The 19,719-nt window shown below is 45.3% G+C and overlaps 1 protein-coding gene and 1 long non-coding RNA gene across 2 annotated transcripts in view; one reads left to right on the plus strand and one right to left on the minus strand.

Moving 5' to 3' along the window:
• LPCAT (lysophosphatidylcholine acyltransferase) overlaps positions 1-19,719 on the minus strand; it is a 164,927-nt gene that overhangs the window by 137,237 nt on the left and 7,971 nt on the right. The window lies entirely within an intron of this gene.
• On the plus strand, positions 1,944-11,965 carry LOC135903056 (uncharacterized). Its single transcript, XR_010564699.1, has 3 exons — positions 1,944-2,171; positions 9,211-9,262; positions 11,883-11,965. It is a non-coding gene; the product is annotated as an uncharacterized lncRNA (long non-coding RNA).

Consider the following 19,719-nt stretch of genomic DNA (forward strand, 5'->3'; position numbering starts at 1 on the left):
AGGGTCAAGAGGCTTAATACAACTACGGCGCCTAATTAACTCTGTGTTGGGCCCGGAGCAAGGCACTTTGCGCAGCAACGTTACTAGACTAGCTTCAGTTTTAAAACTCGGCGCCGTTGCGCGGAACCGCCACCCGCCCGCGCCTTCATGGCGCTGCAGTCGCGCCCGGCTTCACTTCCTCACTGGCCGGCTACGCGGGCGGGCTGGACTAAGCACGCGGTGCAGCGTTGGTGTAGTCTGTGGTTCGTTGTTGACGGTGAATTTCAGCAAGCATGTCATCCTCGAAACTGTAGCCTTCGCCGAGTTTCTTAAGAATATCAGCTGACGATGCCGACGTGCTGCGTGCCTGGCTGCATAGGCCGCTATCGGAACGATGTCAACAGTTTGGCGCACCACTTTTTCTGTGCTCCCAGCAATGCGATGCTTAGCTCGGCGTGAAAAAGAGAGATTCCTCGTGCCGACCGGGAACAGTTGTTGTTGTTGTAGCCTGTGATGCGTGTGGCTCCTACCCACGATGGGGCATTGGCCAAGAAATGGGTGAATTATTCGAAATTATCATGGAGCAGAAATTTCCTAATAGCTATTAAAATAGCATTGAATAGCGCAGAATTATCTGTTAAATAAAATCAGGAAGGTCATATTGAATGAGTAATAATTAATTTAATGGTAAAAACAAAAAGAAAGGAATTTAGCAGGGCATTCGTTTAGATTCCGTAAGGAATGTTCCGACAGCGAAGCATGCATCCCTGCGGCTGAATCCCAAAGTGGACGCTCCGAACGAAAGAAGACCGGGATAGATAGATAGAATAAACTTTAACGTCCAACGGAAAAGGTGATCTACCCACCCCCCCGACACGCAGGTCAGGGGGCGAGTGCCGCCGCCTCAGATGCAGGCTGGGAGGCAGACCGGGAAGCGCGACCGGGGAACACTGCGAAATCAACGGCACGCGCTCGTGCCACTGCTCCAGCGTTCGTCGTCGTCTTCCACAGCTGGCTGCATGGCCGTTCATATTTCTAGCGTAGAATTTCGCTTCACTTCTGTCGTCGTAATGGGGAGGCCGCGTTTACGGGGGTATGAGCCATTGCTTAAGGGAGTATGAGCCACTCATGGTCTTACGTAACGGAAAGATTTATATTTTGAAGAAATTTAATTTCAAAGAATCACAAGCGGCAAATCGCAGGCGATGGCTGCTAACCACGCCGCCGAGCAAACTCGAGACATCGAACGCAAGCGACAACTGCGGACTGCGGGCATACAATCAGTGACGTCGTTCTCTCTCGCAGCCGATTGTCTGTGTAACCTCATAACTGAGAAATACTTTAATGAACCCTCGGTATTAACCCAGTGCTAAACACAGGGGCCGCACGTTTCAGCTTCGCTCATTAAGCATCTTGACGGAATGAAAAATCCGGCTTCTTTTTTTGTGTGTGTGTGTGTGGCTTGAGTGTACAAAGACCGACCTCATCTTTCTTTTTGTAGCGCTTCTTTGGCGTGGTGACAAGCTTCGGTGGGGATAAAGATCATCCTAAAATCACGCACTTTGGCCAGATATTCAGGCTCCTGAGCCTAAACTGCACGAAACGTTAGGACGACAAGAAGAAACACGTGACATTTAGAGACGCAGCTTCTGCGCTTCGCTGTATGCGTTTCTTCCTTTCGTGCAGTTTACCCTTCTTTCAGTATTAACGAACTGGTGCGATAAATCTTATTGCTGTAGGTGGATATCGCTTTCTCGTGGTCTCACTAATTCGGACAAGGGGAACGCCAGCGAGCGTGAAACACGCACCAACGGCGGCCCGTCCGCACGAGCTCAAGGCTGTGACGAGGCGTCTGCAGTGGAGCCCGATGGAACAGCGTTGCCCTCTGGCGGCTGACACAAAAGTGGCGACAGCGGCTGTAAGCGCGCGGGCGGGGAGTTTTACAACTGAAGCTAGTCTAGTAACGTTGTTTGCGCAGGGCGCACACTCTACGTGACAAGCACGCGCCAGCCAGTAACGCGCGGCTCTCTTCAATGGCCTCTTCAAGGGAGCGGCTAGATTGGTAACAACGACCGGCCTTTCCTCGTCGTTTCTCGAGTGATCTTGCAGACCTGCTTCAGCGGCTAGATTGCAAAGGGTATGAAAAGAAAGTGCCACCAGCTCCGACGTCATTGCCGGTCTTCTTAGTGCACGTGAGTGCCTCAATGGCTGCAAGAAGCAATGAACTTGCTGCGCTTGCAATCGAAAGAATAGTCGAACATGCACATTATGTAGGACAGTGTAGGACAGTGCAAAGAAAGAAGTATCATCTCGCAAAATGGGATCTCTGCGTACGGAACATCAAACAAAAAGGCAAGCTCGCGCGTGCTGCGCAGGCACAACTTAGAAATGATTATTTATAGACGGCCTTTTCATATGCTCTTCACGTCTCCGCGCAGCCGTGTTGCTCCTCAACGAAGATGTCTTTTGACAGAACCGAAAATTGGGCAAGTGGTATTGACAAAACGTGGTTCCATTTCTTCCAATAAACCTTGCTTGTGAGGGTAGCGCTTCGTCTGTGTGTTATCGTCGTCGTCTTATGTCGTGTCTCTCGCGTTACAGCGCATCATGTTCAGAAGATGTCGTTTGTGATTATGCTTATTTTGGTAGATATTCAGGAGGAGACGACTAGGCAGAGCTCGCAGGTGCGCGCAACCATAATGGAGCGCGTCCGCGGTCGTGTAATGATGAACCGAGAGCACTTCCTGCCCTTGTAAACAAACATGCGTTACCGACTATAGGCGTGTTTCAAACGTCGGCGGAAGCAGCTACCTTGCAGTCTTACCTTGCAGTTGTACAGCCGCCATCTTGGGTCATGTTTCAATCCTGATGTATACCACATACGTATGCCTTTGGGGAGACAGCGTCAAAGTCTAACGAGCAGACGACAGAGATGGGTAATGCTATTAACAATGTTTACTGTCGTGCTGAAGGTCCGCTGACGTGGCTGAGGAAACGCAGGTGTCAGAAAGCGATGCGCACGAGTCCTCAAACTGCAAAAATCTGTTGCCAGTTGTTTGTTAATTAACTAATTTCGGGGGTTTTACGTGAAAAAACCACGATCTGATTAGCAGGCACGCCGTAATAGGGACTTCGTATTAATTTTGACCATCTGGGGTTCTTTAACGTGCACCTAAATTTAAGTACACTGGATTTTTTTGTTTGTTTTTTTACATTTCGACCACATCGAAATGCCACCGCCACGGGTGGGATCGAACCCGCAACCTCGAGCTCAGCTGCGCAACGCCATAGCCACTGGGCTACCACGTCGGTTACTTGTTGTTACGACACAGATTAGGCAGCGTATACAAATGCGATATAATCAATTGGCTTTTGTAGGCGAGTCGGGGTTAGGCAATGAACAACTTTATTGCAAGAATGAACGGGATATATATACAAAGTAGTGCCGCAGTGGGTCATGCGCAGTGCATACATATAAGCGTGACGTAGCACCTATTCAGCCTTGCTACATCTTCCCTTTTACAGGGGAACTTAAGACGTGGTTACCGTGTCTCTTGTTGAGGGTACCGACAGGGCTCGCGTCGAAGTCTTGTGCTTCGACGTAGTTCTTGCGGGGGCTCTGTGGAAGATACGTCTTCGGGCAGGAGGCTCGCTTCCGGCTGTGGGTCTACCAGGCGGAGGTGCTCTCGTGTGCGCCGAAGTTCCCGGCCGTCTTCAGTCTTGACTATCGTTGAGCGGTGTTCATCGGCTAGTCGGAGAAAGACGGCGGGAGACCAGGTCCGCTGGTTGGTATCGTACACTGTGACCTGCTGACCTGGCATCACAGGCGGCAAGTTCCTGCTGCCACGGTTGTAGTAGGTCCTCTGTCGTTGGCGTATTTCTTGAAGGCGGCCCTGGACCACGTCCGGGGGAATTGTCCGTGGTTCCAAGTGGCTGGTAGGGACTGGTAGAAGCGTCCTAGTCTGGCGTCCCATCAGCCTCTGCACGGGGGACTGGAGCACATCATCCCGTGGGGTATTGCGCCATTCAAGCAATGCCATTTGAAAGACAGGCATTTTAAAGGCACACTTTTTTAACAGCTTTTTTGCTTCCTGTACCGCTCTCTCAGTCATGCCATTGGAACGCGGATGACAGGGGCTTGAGGTGATGTGATCAATAGCCAAGGTGTTGAGAAAGTCCTTAAACTCACTGCTGTTAAAAGGTGGACCATTGTCAGTGCACAACTTCCTGGGCAAGCCATGGACTGAGAAAATTTGAGAACACCACGTGTTAAGAGAGCTTGCCGTTGTTGTACGAAACTCTCGAATTTCAAAGAAGAAGGAGTAGAAGTCGACAATAAGGGCGAACTCGTGGCCTTCAAAGAAGAACAAGTCCATGCCGACAACTTGCCATGGTAGTGAGGGCACATCATGACTCAGGAGTGGCATTTTAGGCTGTCGAGGCTGATGCTTTTGGCACACTTTACAGGCTTTACAGAACTGCTCAATGTTGCTGGAAATATTGGGCCAGAACATCACGTTCCTTGCTCTCGCCTTCATCTTATCCACTCCCACGTGTGCCGCGTGAAGAAGACTCATCATTTCCCATCTCTTTGATTGTGGTACAATTACCTTGTTGCTTCGAAACACGAGGCCGTCCTGTGCATGTATCTCATCCCGGTACGCCCAATACGACCTAAGTGGCTCCGGGACTTCTTGCTTGTGAAGAGGCCACGTTGTATTCGCGTACTGCCGTAGCTTTACGAGGGTGTCGTCATCATTGGTTGCTGCTAGTAAATCTTGCAGGGAGCGTTGAGAGGCTGAAACACATTCAAGAACATTTACTTGAAACTGCTCGTTTTCGTCCATGAATCTTTTACTGGGAAACCTTGATAAGGCGTCAGCGAGGAACAGCTCTTTGCCAGGCTTGTACGTCACAATGATAGGATAACGCTGAAGAGTTAGGCGCATGCGTTGCAGACGTAGCGGGCACTGGTATAGCGGCTTACTGAATATCGCCACTAAGGGGCGGTGGTCAGTTTCAACTGTTACAGCATGCTGTCCAAATATGTAGTCATGAAATTTGGTGCATCCATGAACAATAGCTAACGTTTCTTTTTCGATTTGAGCGTATCTCGTCTGTGCGTCTGTGAGTGTCCGTGAGGAAAAAGCAACAGGCTGCGCATCCTGTATCAGCACAGCGCCTACCCCCAGCTGGCTTGCATCAACTGATAGTGTCACGGGTTTGCTTGGATCAAAATAGCTGAGCACAGGTGCTTGAATAAGAGCCTCACGCAGTCTCAGAAAGCTTTCTTGCTGTTTTTCCGTCCAAACCCATGCAGTGTCTTTTCGCAACAAAGTTCGCAGTGGTGCTGTTACTACAGACATGTTTGGGACAAAGCGCTGTACAAAATTCATAGTGCCCAAAAACACTTGAAGTTCCTTACAGTTTCTTGGTGTCGGCATTTCTAGAATGTCTTGAACACGTTGGGCGTCCACACGCAGGCCTTCGGCGCTGAGCACGTGTCCCAAGTAGCGCACCTCTCGCTGCAAAAAGAAGCATTTCTTCAAGTTTAGTCGAAGATTCTGTTCTCGGCAGCGCGTTAGAAGAAGCTGTAGATTGTGGTCGTGCTCTTGCTTAGTCTTGCCCCAGAGAAGAATGTCATCCATTACTACTGCGACATTTGGCAGACCTTCTAGGACGCGGTGCATCGCTGCCTGAAATATCTCCGGAGCAGAGGCAATGCCAAAAGGCATGCGCAAGAACCTGTAGCGTCCGTACGGTGTACTCATTGTACAAAGTTTTGAACTTGCATCGTCTAGCTTTATCTGCCAATACCCCGATGCTGCGTCTAAGGTTGAAAAAACGTTGGCGCCCGCAAGCTTTGGCACAACGTCTTCGAGAGTAGGCATAGGATAGTTTTCCCGCAACAACGCCTTGTTCAGCGCTATGGGGTCTAGGCAGATCCGCACTTTATCTTTCTTAACGACTGTGACCATGTAACTCGACCATTCTGTCGGGCCCTTTACCTTTGCTATCACGCCTTGTTCTTCCATGCGCAGAAGCTCTTCCTTGACTTTGTCTTGAAGGGCCACTGGAACTCTCCTGGCTGGCACGACGACTCCTACGGCTCCTGGCTTTAGCTGCATTGTGTACTCCTCGCCTTTCAGCTGTCCCAGTCCACTGAAAACGTCTGCGAAAGGTTGTGCTGCCGGGTATAACTCTTCGACGTGAACGTTTTGCACGCGACGAAGAAACCCGAGGCGTTCCGCCACTGATCCACTCAGCGTCACGGGCACATTTTGTTCGACCACGAAAAACGACTCTTCGTGCACTCTGCTGTTAGCTGACAGTCGCAGTCGAATTTTTCCTCTCGCTGTAGTCTTATGACCGAAAAAAGCGGTCAATGTGGCGTGGCAGGTTTGCTGTGGCTTGCTCGGCAGCAGTTTGGCATCCTTGTTTGAAATGACGCAGCAGTTAGCACCTGTGTCTAGCTTGCACGTAAACTTACGGCCTTCAATGTCAACTGCTGCACTCCAATGATGTGCCGCTTCGACTGCACCGACAGTCAGGGCTTGCAAAAAGAAATCGTCGTCTTCCGCTTGTACCTCGCGCAGCACGTTTTTAGCGCCTCTGGTTTGTCGTCGCACCGAGGATCTACATGCTTGGGCGAAGTGATTACGCCCACCACACTTCTTGCATGTTTTCCCTTCAGCCGGGCATATTTCGCCACGGTGAGCGGTATAGCCACAATGACCACACGGTTTCCTTTCTTTGGTGACTGCTTGAATTACTGTGGCACGTGCTGCTTCTGCGCCTTCACTGATTTCTTTAAATTGCTCTTTTCCCAGTTCCTGGGCCCGGCAAATTTCAATGGTCTTACTGTATGACGGGTTCTCGGAAATAAGCCTTTCCTGCAAGCTTTTGTTTCGCAGTCCCAGAATGATTCGGCTGCGGAGCAAACGGTCTTCTAGGTCCCCGAACTCGCAGTTTTTTGCTAAAAGCCTGAGGTCGGTCAGCCAATCATTGAAACACTCCCCTTGCTTTTGGTCTCTTGATCCGAAACGAAATTCATTAAACGTCAAATTCGTCACTGGTTTGTAGAATTCTTCAAATTTCTGAAGCAAAATGTCGACGTTGTTCCTATCCGCTTCATTTTCGAATTTGAAGGCGTTGTAAGCTTTTCTGCCCTCCTCTCCAACTGTTACAAGTAACGTTGCTGCTTGGACTTCTTTGGGCTGCTTACTTAACTGGGTAGCCGTGGAGAACAATGTGAACTCACATTTCCAAGTTTTCCATCCAAGCCATGCGTCTGCTGACGGGTCCAGTGGTTTCGGCGGGGGAAGCAGCGTTGACGGGGCCGACATAGCGATAGTGAACCGCTGCCACCATGTAGACGAGTCGGGGTTAGGCAATGAACAACTTTATTGCAAGAATGAACGGGATATATATACAAAGTAGTGCCGCAGTGGGTCATGCGCAGTGCATACATATAAGCGTGACGTAGCACCTATTCAGCCTTGCTACAGCTTTGTTTACGTCTATGGCGTTTTTCTTCAAGAAAAATACAATAACCTTTCGGTGTACTTCGGCGTCAAATACTGGACGCCAGGGAGGACGAACGATATCAAAGCGTGTTCGTGTTCCAATACACAGATCTGACGCTGTCCTCTTAGGTGTCAAGTTAGGCAGCTTTCTTTCTTAAACGAATCTGAACACACCCTATGTTGTGGGAAGTACTACAGTTCAAAAGCTGGTGTTTCCACCACATGTTGTTCACAGCACGTAAAGTATGACAACCGACTGCAGTTTCATCTAAACCCAAAACGAAAAATTGCCCCAAGACGCAAAATGAGTTAGTCATAACTAGGGGTTGTATTTTACTGCATTCACTTTTTTCAAAATTCGGCGGGCCAGTCAACAAATATGAAATTTATTGGTACTTATATCATCAGAATGTCCATTTTCGGCATTTAGTTTTCGCGAATGATGGGGAAGGGGCGAATTTAATATTCTCACGCGTATTTACACTGCATATTTACATTGCGCATATTTATAACATACGATTTTAACACCTAGGTCTTAAAGTCGTATGTCGCGCCGTATTTTTTAAATTCATTTCTTTCTCTGAACATCTAGCTTGGCTGTTCTTTGAACGGCTTGGCTGTTAGCTGGGACAACCTATATATTCACAGAGCAAAACAAGGGTCGCTGTTTTATTGTCGCTTTGTGCCAGATGATTGTCGCGACTCGCCAGTGATCAGCGTCACAGGAGGTGAGAACTGATTCCACGTTCTAAAATTGCTAAACAGCTTGATGATCACGGTCTTGGTTACATAACGTCTCTGGCTGACAGTGCACGTTACATCAGTGACCAATATAATAAAGCGCGGACGACTGTCAATGAACTGGCAAAGCGAAACAAATATTTGAGCGCCGAAAATGAAGCGCTAGCCAGGTGGATTGCAGACACAGAGCAATACAGCCGATTAAACAACGTTGAAATCAAAGGCATCCCCTGTACATAGGGCGAGAATTGAGCTGTCATCTTGAAAACAACTGCTGAAGTTGTTGAATGCCCCATTTCATCTTCAGACATCGAGGCAGTTCACCGTATCGTCAGCAAGACAGCGTGAGAGCATTATCGCTCGTTTTTGCTCGCGTGACAAGAAAAAATGAACTCCTTCGGAAAGCTCGTAAGGCACGTCTCAGATAGGTCTGACTTTAAATAAGGAACGCGCTGTTTCCGTCAATGAACACCTAACCATTGAGAACAAACGACTATTTATTTATTTATTTATTTATTTATTTATTTATTTATTTATTTATTTATTTATTTATTTATTTATTTATTTATTTATTCAGCAAAGCAGTCACTCTCAATATATAAATGAAATGGCGTTACCTATGGACCGAAAATTGCCATATCAAAGCGCGTAGAACTGATGATATCAAGGTCTGCCGGATAAGTGCCGTGTCTGATCTCCGTATCTTGACGTAGATAACAATCTCAATATTTGTCAGTTTCCAGATCTGTTCCTGACATTGCATTGGCATTGCTCTGAACGGTGGAAACAAAATAGCTGCTCGTTGATTCTAACTGCACATTACTACACATCAATGCACAAAGTTTATGCAAAAACCAAGCTAGCATTATCTGCCTTAATTGATTCACTTCGTCATTCCTTTTCATTTTTGTGCATTTCCGAAACTTGGCTTGGTTCTTCTGACGGCAACTTATATGGTTTTCAGTCGTTCCGATCCGAATACTGCAACCGCAGTTCGGATCAGCATGGCGGTTCGGGTAAGTTCATGTCATCGAAAATCAGGTACGAACGTAGGCTTGACCTTTGTTTACACATATCTAACTGTGAATCAGTGTGGATCAAAACTAACCTGTCCCCTTCTAGTAATTGCAATGGTCTAATCATTGGTTGCATTTATCACTCCCCATCTTCATCTATTACTGATTTCTTACACAACCTTTCCACAGTTCTTCATAAAATTTCCGCTGAAAATAAACAGATTTTAATAGTTGGTGATATCAATATTAATTTAATGGATACTGATATAATATAGTGATTGCATTGTTGGATTTGGGCTTGAACCTAATTACTTCTCCTACTGAATGTTCCAATTGTGGAACTAATACTCTTCTTGATCACGCCTTAAGCAATATCACACCATGTCCAAGTGCAAGTGTCATTGATATGCCTATCACAGGTAATCTACCCTTTATTATCTTCGCCACAGAAAAATCTCACCATGACACTAGCTGTTTCACTTCCAGTTTCAACAGGGATAACTTCGTTAATACAATAAGTGGTACCGACTGGGCATCAATTAGCACTTTATGTAATCCTGAAAAGGCGCTCGAAAAATTCTGCTCAGTATTTTTCAAAGCCGTGTACACTGGCGCTACAACTGTCAAATGAAAAAAAAAGAAAAAGAAGTTTAAGTTTCCCCGTAATCCTCGGATAACAAAAGATTTGTTAACCAGCATGCGAAAAAAAAATCTTTACAGGAAGACTAAAAACAGCTGTTCAATGTAAGCCCAGCCCATCGCTATAAAAAATACAATACCACGCTGAAAAATCTACGGAAAAGATCTAAACGGCTCTATTATGAGGAAGAATTCTGCAAGGCTAAAAAATAATCCTAAGAGACAATGGCAACTTTTCAACGACTTTTTGAATACACCCCAGGCTAGTAGAACTATGGATAAAATAAATTACAAACATGCAATCTGCACTAAATCATTTCGTATAGCCAACTCATTTATTAATTACTTCTATGAAGTTTACAGCAATAACCCGATAGCCTCTTCATATCTGTTTAACCGCTGCAGTCATGCATTCTATCTTTTTCCCATCTCAGGCGATGAGGTCTGTTCTGGTATATTAAATCTAAAAAAACCCTAGTCCAGGTCTAGATAATGTCTCTGCCTATAACTTAAAACTTGTTGCCGTTTGCATTGCGGAAACACTGAGCAGCATAATTAATCTAGTTTTTAAATGCAGCACCTTTTCCAGTTCGCTTAAGAAGGCAAGATTAATTCCTGTCTATAAAAAAGGCGCTAAATCTCAGGTGTCTAATTATCACCCAATCTCTATTTTGTTCTCCATTAGTAAACTTATCGATAAATTATTTCTGAAATGTATGAACTGCTACCTAAGAAAATTTTAATCATCATAACCTTGCCAATTCGGTTTTCGTCCTGGCAGTTCGACTAGCTTAGCTTGTACAGCATTAACCGATTACTTAAAAAAAAAAATTCCTTGACCGTGAGCAAACAGTCTGTGTAAGGGGGCGCTTATTCCGAGTCAAAAGTTATTAATCAAAGGGTACCACAGGGCTAAATACTGGGAACCATGTTTTGTTCATTTACATTAACGGCTTACCTGATGTTTTTAGTCTTTCTGATACTATTCTATATGCTGATGATACCACTGTTTCCATGTCAGATATATTTAACAACCTTATTCCTTAAACTGAACAATGAACTAGCGAAAGTTGTAGAATGGTGTCAGTTAAATCATTTAAGTTTAAACCCAGTCAAAACTTAGTTCATAATATTTAAAAGAAAACAAAGGATGTTGCCGTGTGTATCCCAAGTAACACTTGACAGTCACTTTATTCCTGCAGCGGACTGTGTGTCATTCCTTGGCATAAAATTAGATCCTAACTTAGAAAGTTTACTAATCACATTCCATTAGTTAAACAAAAAGCTGTTTTCGGTATAACAGCACTAATTAAGTCACGAGCATTTTTTTTCAGGACACGCATTATTATATTCATACTTTGCGTTCATTCATAGTCATATCACCTCCGGTATTGCTTCCAGGGGAAACACGTATAACTGTCACCTCTCCTCTATTCAACACATACACAACCAGGCTATTCGCATAATCACTAACAGTTCCTTCTAGTCAAATACTCTCCCGCTACTCTAGGCTTTTTACTACCTGTATCTGGCTTGTCTAAGTATTATTTAAGTATTCTCTTTTTTAAAATTACTTAACAAGCAGCTTGCTTACGAATCTCTACACTACAGATTGCTCACTAATACCAACTGCACTAGGTTTGCGAATAATTTGAACTTTCTACTACCTAAATGTAACAACAACTATGAACAAATGACATCCTCGTTTTCAGCGTTAAAAATATAGAATAATCTACCACATTCACTTAAACTAACATCATCTTTGAATGCATTCAAACAGGCAATAAAATGTTTTATTCTGCGTAAATGGTCTGATGCCCTGTAATATGTTACTCTGTATAATTATGCTTTTTGATATATGTGCTTTTTGTTTATTTTCTCCTAATAATGTATTGCATTTCGCGCATTCATTTGTTTTTTTCGTAGTTTCTTAATTTCACTGCTTTAATTCACGTCTTGTGGGATTTTTTTTTTTATTTAGGAACTGAAGTTTCCGTAGCAGTCACTGACTTTGGGACCCTCTGCATATTACCCGCCACATAATCATTGTTCATTGAATGGATAATAAACTGAAGCTGAAAATTGAAACGTTTACCTCCCACCTTGTTTTCTTTTTGTGAGTCATTTTCTAAGCGTGTTCTTCGCCTTCTCGAGAACTATTTTAACCTATAAGCAGATACACACAGCGGGGCTTTGACGACACGCTGTACATAGAAACTTAACAGAGAGAAGCGCAGCTTGCTTCCGGACGAGAACCTTTCCACGTACTTCCAAATGCCACCTTTATTCTTCTTCTTTCAACCTGCCCAGCCGTACCCCGTTACATGTATTACCGCAACACCATGGCAAGCGAAAAATTAACAATGCATTTAAACTTTAACAGGTTTGTAATGTAAAGGGATTTGCTTGATCTAACGTGCTTGTAAAGAATAAGCTTTTAAATGCGTAGGCATTTCTATGATGGTGGTGGTGAACTCTTTAGTTCGCCCAAGAAGGGGGGGACCAGTCCGAGGACCGGTTGCGCTGGCTTATGTCGGCGGGGATCCCTTGGGATGCCGCGGTCTCCATCGCACGCTGGATGAGCCGGCGTTGGCCTGCTGGCTCGGAGGCACGTAGGAGGGACTCCCACGGCTCTGGGGCGTTTTGCGTTGACTGTATTGTAATGCGTCCACGTCATGTGAATGAGAGTAGCCGGAACTGAGCAGTGTATGCACCTAGGCGCTATCTGTTGCGGAAAGATTCTACTGTACAAGAGGGTTGCGGGAAGCTGCCTGTTTGTAGTTTGCGCTATTGGACGGCCTCGCGTCTTGTTAGATCGCGGTGCGCGGGAGGATATATGCATCTTCCGAGTCGGTAGTACTGGAGGATGTCCGTGTAAGTGGTGAGTAGAAAATCGTGCGACATAATCGTGTCATGGGAAGTGGGGCGGTGGGTCCCACACTCTATATATGCTTACCCAACGAGGAAAACCATCCGCCTGTCCCTCCGTCACTCCTTCCGTTCGTCACGTAAGACGATCACTTTCAAGATAGTGCCCGCAGGAGCGAGCGAATTCACCTTCGTGCTGCCTCCCGCTTCAACGCGAACTAAGCGGCACACAAAGCTATCAGCACTCGGAGCTTTCTGTCTCCATCGCCGATCATTTTTCAGATAGCGCCAGCACGGCCGCATCATACGGAGCCGCCGCTGGAGTACGGTTGATCACGGTTTATAATGGCTCGGCGCGGATGGATAAGGCGGTAAAGAGCGATAACGGCTTATAGTGATCGGAACGTCATTAGCGCACCTAGCGCCGTCACATGCAGTATAGTTTGCTTGCGTTATCAATTCACCTTGTGCCGCCCGTCCTCATGCAGTTCGTGCCGCCGCAACACTGTCGTTTATACTGGTCCGATCAAGTTTCATTACATTCATAATGACACCGGGCTGCGTGGAGATGAGCAAATGGCACAATGCTTGCGCATAATTAGAGGAGTTTCTGCGTCAATTCGTTACTCTTTTTTTTTTTTTGAAGAGCTTCGCTAACGTTAGCTGGGACGCATGAAATATACTAAAGCCAAGGCGCACTAGCAACACGGAATACGTTTCTTATTTTGTTCTGTGCGGAGCTTACACTATGCGACGAAGCTGCCTTAAATCCGAAAAAACCCGAAACCCGAAAACCGAATCCATGATGAAGGAAAAGATCGTCAAGGAAATATTCCAAGACAAGCTGGGTGTGAAATGTGAGTCGATTGGTCGAATACATAGGCTAGGAAAAAACAAAGGAAACCGACCGGTAATAATTTACCTTCAGGATTACAGTGAAAAGAAAGCAATTTTTGCAAACTGCAAGAAACTTAAAGGGTCTGACATCTACATTCAGAACGATTATTCCCCTTCCACACTAAAAAAAAGAAAACTCCTCTGGGACAGTTGTAAAGAAGACCGGCTGCTTAAAAAAAGAGTTTCATTGATCCACGATAAGCTTAAGATTGGCAAGGATACTTTTTATTGGGATGAATGCCAAAACAGACGCGTACAAATTCCTCAAAGCTCCCTTCGGACTCCCACAGCAAACGAGCTAAACCATACCACAATCTCGCAGGATTGACGCGCTCCCCAAGGGCCACATAAGCAGCTCAAACTGATTAATGTCAATGCCCGCAGTATTAAAAATAAAGCTGATGCATTGGAAATTTTATTACTGAAACATGACCCTCATATTGCTGTCTTAACTGAGACTTGGCTACATGATGAAATAAGTGACGATATATTTTCTCCTTCCTATACAGTGTTCCGAAAAGACAGGCGCACCAGGGGGGGTGGTGTTGCCGTCCTGATCAAAAATGGCATTTCTGCCTATCTCTTGGAAGATATCCCTGAGATTGAATGTTTGCGCGTCAAGATAAGTTCTTGGGGTCACAGCTTTATTGTTTACGCCATATACAGACCACCGGATACTACTCCCGAATACTTACAAAAATTAGATGATGAAATGAACAGGCACAGAAAGAATAAGATTATATTGGCAGGTGACTTTAATTTACCGAACATCGACTGGGAGCGCCTTAATACTGGAAACGCGTTCAGCAAGCACGCCAACATTATCTTCAATATTATACTGCGTTATAACTTGAAACAGGTGGTGCGCGAACCGACACGCATACAGGGCATTTGCAAATCCATTCTCGATTTGGTATTTCTTAGCCAGGATTTTCCGGAATATTTTGTTTGTATTGAAGAAGGACTTTCCGACCACCGGCTAGTGAGCATTACCTTACCAGTTGTACAGATGACGCAAAACTATTCCTCAGTGCTTAGCTACAAAGATTATTCTCATGCCGATGATGTGTCCATCATTGAGCACATGGAAAACTGTCTTGTTGATTTTATCAGCACTGATGCCTGTTCTCTGTGGAATCGATTCAAAATTATGTGCCACTTTTGCATGAACCAATTCATCCCTAGTAAAAAAAAGAAACTTCGCAAACACACACCTTGGGTGACACGCGATGTTATTCATATTAAACGTAAGGTAAAAAGGTTAAAAAGAAAGCATGGTAATCCTATTAAAATAAAAGAGGCGCAGAACTCTCTTCAACAGAAGGTGACTGCTGCAAAGAGTTACTATTATAACAACTCTCTGCCTAACTTTATTAAAAATGATCCTACAAAATTTTGGAACCATATGAAGGAAAGAAAGAAACCGATTTCACAAATAATAATTGAGGGCACATCAATAACTAATGACAAAGACATAGCACAACATTTTAATGAGTATTTTCAAAGTGTATTTGCAGTGTCAGATGATTGCATTACTATGCTTCCTGTGAAACAGGTATTCCATGTGGATTCTATTTCTTATGCTGGAATTGTGAACATGTTGGTAAACCTAAAAACCAAAGCTTCTTGTGGCCCTGACGAAATCCCTAACATCTTTCTAAAACGTTATCCTGAACTTATTGCCAGCTTTCTTGTACGAATTTTTTCTGCGTCTGTGCTGTCGGCACAACTGCCCGATGAATGGAGAGTGGCCCGAGTTGTTCCAATATTTAAAAAAGGAGATCGACTAAGATTACAAAATTATCGTCCCATTTCTCTAACATCACAATGCTGCAAGCTCTTGGAGCACATCGTGGCAAACTATATAAAAGAATTCTTAGCTGAAAACAATGTGCTCACGGAGTTTCAGCATGGCTTCAGAAAGGGTTATTCGACTGTAACGCAATTGGTATCAGTGATTCATTCATTTGCTTTATCTCTAGACAATAATGGCCAAATAGATGTAATATTTTTAGATTTCAGAAAAGCCTTCGATAAGGTTCCACACGACAAATTAATATACAAACTTAGAATTATTGGCATACCTGACATTTTCATAAACTGGATTATTGCTTACCTGAGCAAACGCACTCAGTACGTTACAATAGGTGAACATAGCTCGGCCACTCTCCCGGTCACATCAGGGGTGCCCCAAGGTAGTGTCTTGGGGCCTTTACTGTTTTTAATTTATATAAATGACATTGTTAAAACCATAACTCCTGGTGTGCAAATTAGACTGTTTGCCGATGATTGTATTTTGTACAGTGACATAACTTGTCAGAATGATCAGACTGTCCTCGAAAAGAATTTAAATAACATATTAAAGTGGTGTAATGAATGGGGTATGTTTATTAACGCTGATAAATCCGTATTTCTTTGTGTTACTCGTAAAAAAAGCCCACTAACTTTTTCTTATACCCTAGGTTCTTCAGCTCTACGTGAAACTCACAATTACAAATACTTAGGTGTTACTTTGACTTCCACATTGTCATGGAACATGCACATTAATGATATTTGTTCTTCTGCTTTCCGCAAACTCTGTTTTCTAAGACACAAACTGAAAAATGCCCCTCCTAACGTGAAATTACTGTGTTATTTTACATTTATTAGACCAAAGTTAGAGTATGCATGTATATCATGGGATCCTTATACTAAATCAAATATCGTGCGTCTTGAAAAAATACAAAGAAAGGCAGTCAGGTTTATATTTAATAAATTCGCAAGACTGGACTCTCCCTCCAAAATTATGACAGAAAACTCCATACCTACTCTTGAATCGCGCCGAAAGCTGCTAAGACTTGAATTCCTTTCCCTTCTTCTCAACAACAGGCTTGAAATTAAACCATCGACTTATATAACGCCTGCACTAACACGGCAAACAAGACAGCATCATCCGGATTCACTAACACCCTATTATGCTCGAACTAACACGTTTAAATTTTCTTTTTTTCCCAGAACAGTATCAGACTGGAACGACAGTTTACAGACACAGTGTGACTAAAATTTGTATAAATCTGTATTAGTTTGTTCTTAATTTGTTCTCTTTTGTTTGTATACGTTCTATTGCCCCTCTGCTTGGACCGAAAGGTCTGCAGTATGTACTAAATAAATAAATAAATAAATAAATGACTGGACGTTTTTAATGACGTTGTGCAAGCTTTACAGAATTCTCATATTCGGCACTTATCGGCAAATATATCTAAAGATTCGATCCATAAATATTAATATCTTTATTTCTTCAAATGGCAAATTCGGCGACCGATACGCTAATGTAATCATAGCTTAACTAAGTGGGTATACATTCACGCCTGCTTATGGATGAACGCGAATTATCAGTCCCCTGGTGCGTTAAGAACCAGTTGTGACAACTATAGAGAGACACTAAAAATAAAAATATCTACGTATAAGGACGCACAAGCACTATGATGACGAATCACACAGTACTGAAGTGGTAGTAAGCATTACCTGTTAAGAGAACGGAAAAGGAAAACAGGCCTGTGAGCAATCGAATGCCGCAATTCACCAGGAGGAAACATACGCACCCACATTGCGTATTAAGGATGCGTCATGCCGAAATATGTGAAGAACCAACAATCCTAACGTTTCTTTCCTGCTTTCTGTCAAAACCGTAGTGCCACTGGCAAACTAATAATTAACCCAGACAGCAAAAACAGCGTTTTTCTGCACTGACTCGAGGCATCCTGAAAGATACTGACGGAAGGAGGCCAGAAGAAGCACGCTGCAGGTTCAAAATCACGCGTCCAAGCATAAATCACACGACTGTGACACACATTGGAGAAAGTGGAAAATGAATTTCGGGCTCTCATTTATACGAGCACACCCGTTCGTGCTTTAAGTTATGGCCATATAGCACGCTACACAATAATAACTACGGCAAGGCGACGATCGGCTCTCGAGTCATCCCCGAGACGAACACTGAGCAAGAGCAAAAACACAAGAAGCGCAACATTAGAGGCGTCCAGAATAAATAAAGGCGGTGAAGCTGCGCAGCGTAGTTTAGCCGGAAGCCGCCTCACGACGGCAGCCGCCGGCGGGGCTCTAGAAACCAAGCGCCGTCAATCGACCAAGGCAGCGTCCGCCGAAGGCCGCACAAGGCGGATGCCCCAAACGGAGGAAGCCCCGACACGGGCCACGCGCTTCTAATCGCGGCTCCGGGCCTCGCCGCGCTGCCGTCGTGCGTCTCCCCGCTGCCAAACATTATAACGCGGCCGTGCTGTCCCCGGCCCGCAGCAAAGCCCCCCTCGATCGACGCGCCTTTGGCAGCTTTCCGGCGGAGAACGTATGGAGGGGCTTCAGCCCGCAGGACCCCCAGACACTAATTTCGCAATAGTGCTCTATCCCTATTGGTAGCGGGCCCGTTTGTTTTGCAGAGGGTGTTCTGGCGCTCGGATAAAGAAATGACCCCCTATACTGATGACGCCCGAAACTGCCCTGTGCTAGGGTGCCTATATAGAGGAGGACATCGAGGTACCCGACCCTGCGCCGCTCGAGCCCGCAGCACTTGATGCAGCGGGGCACGTTGCCGACATCACGCATGGGCGTGTCCAGCGCCATCATCATCGCCAGTGCAAGCGATAGAACTGTGGCGGGCTCTCCTGTCAGTAACCCAGGACGCGGCAGCACCATCGGTGGGGGACCGACTGCGTGGCGTCTCTGAGCAAGACAAAGCGCCTGATCGAATCCGCGTCACATGTGCACTTGCTGCTTCTGAGCCTACTCAAGAATGCGCCCATAGCTGACTCTGCCTCTCTTCATCATGGTACCATGTCTTCTCTACCGCAGTGCGTAAGAGCGCAAATAAGTGGAATAAACAAGTTACCAACCAACCGCCGTCGTAGATGGTTGGGGCTCCTGCACTTGCCTCAATCTCCTGCGCTTGAGCTCCTTATGGGCACGTTCTGCCGTGGTCAAAGCGGTTGGGTATCCCTCTGTCTTTCTGCCCGAGTCTCCACACGCCATTTCTGAATCCCACGTGCCGTACAGGGACGCCAGAGACGAGCAAGCCTGAAAGCTTTTCCAACAAATTATACACGCTTGTAGCCCTTATAACTACTCATGAACACCAATTAGAGTTTGATATGTTTTTATCTACTATGGCTGAGTGTGCTCTTTCTACGCGACCACTCCCAGTGGAATCGACAAACGTACTGCCGAGCATGCGCCTTTGAACGCCGAGCGAGAGACTAGCTCCGAATGGGTCATGCTTGGCGCGACAACAACGCGGTTGTCTGCTGTTGCGCGGATGTGCTGTTGCTGCGCCTGCTTATCGCTATCATGGACCGCCACGAGGGAAGCACATAATAATATTAATTATGGGGTTTTACGTGCCAAAAGCACTTTCCGATTATGATGCACGCCGTAGTGGAGGACTCCGCAAATTTCGACCCCCTGGGGTTCTTTAACGTGCGCCTAAATCTAAGTACCACGGGTGTTTTCGCATTTCACCCCCATCGAAATGCGGCCGCCGTGGCCGGGATTCGATCCCGCGACCTCGTGCGCAGCAGTCCAACACCATAGCAACCGAGCAACCACGGCGGGTGAGGGAAGCACATCGGTGGCGCAAATCGCACAGTCAACGCCTGTGTCACATGCCCTGTCGCCTTTTAAGCGGCAGCACACCCTGCTAGATGCAATGTTCGTTTGCACGAGAAGCGTTTGAGAGCGCTGTAATCACGATGCGCAAGCGGGCATGTCACGTGTCATTTAGTTTTATTTCGCGGGCCTCAGCAATAAGCGGAAAAACACTAATACCTAATAGATACAAAATTAGAAGCTGTATAATCGGACGTTTTGCAAAGCGCTCTAAAACTTTCTAATTGGAATTTTTTGCCTAACTTCGTTGCTTCAGAAGTTGGTGAATTAATCATGACTAACTATACAATTAAGCAGAATACAAAAATCAGTGTGGCTTACTCCATGCAATAGTCAGCAACACGCATTTCGTCGCGTCGTCTTAGGGTGCATCGGCATATTTTTAAACTCTGGCTAAAGTT

This window comes from Dermacentor albipictus, chromosome 1 (assembly GCF_038994185.2).
Source record: "Dermacentor albipictus isolate Rhodes 1998 colony chromosome 1, USDA_Dalb.pri_finalv2, whole genome shotgun sequence".
NCBI lineage: Eukaryota > Metazoa > Arthropoda > Arachnida > Ixodida > Ixodidae > Dermacentor > Dermacentor albipictus.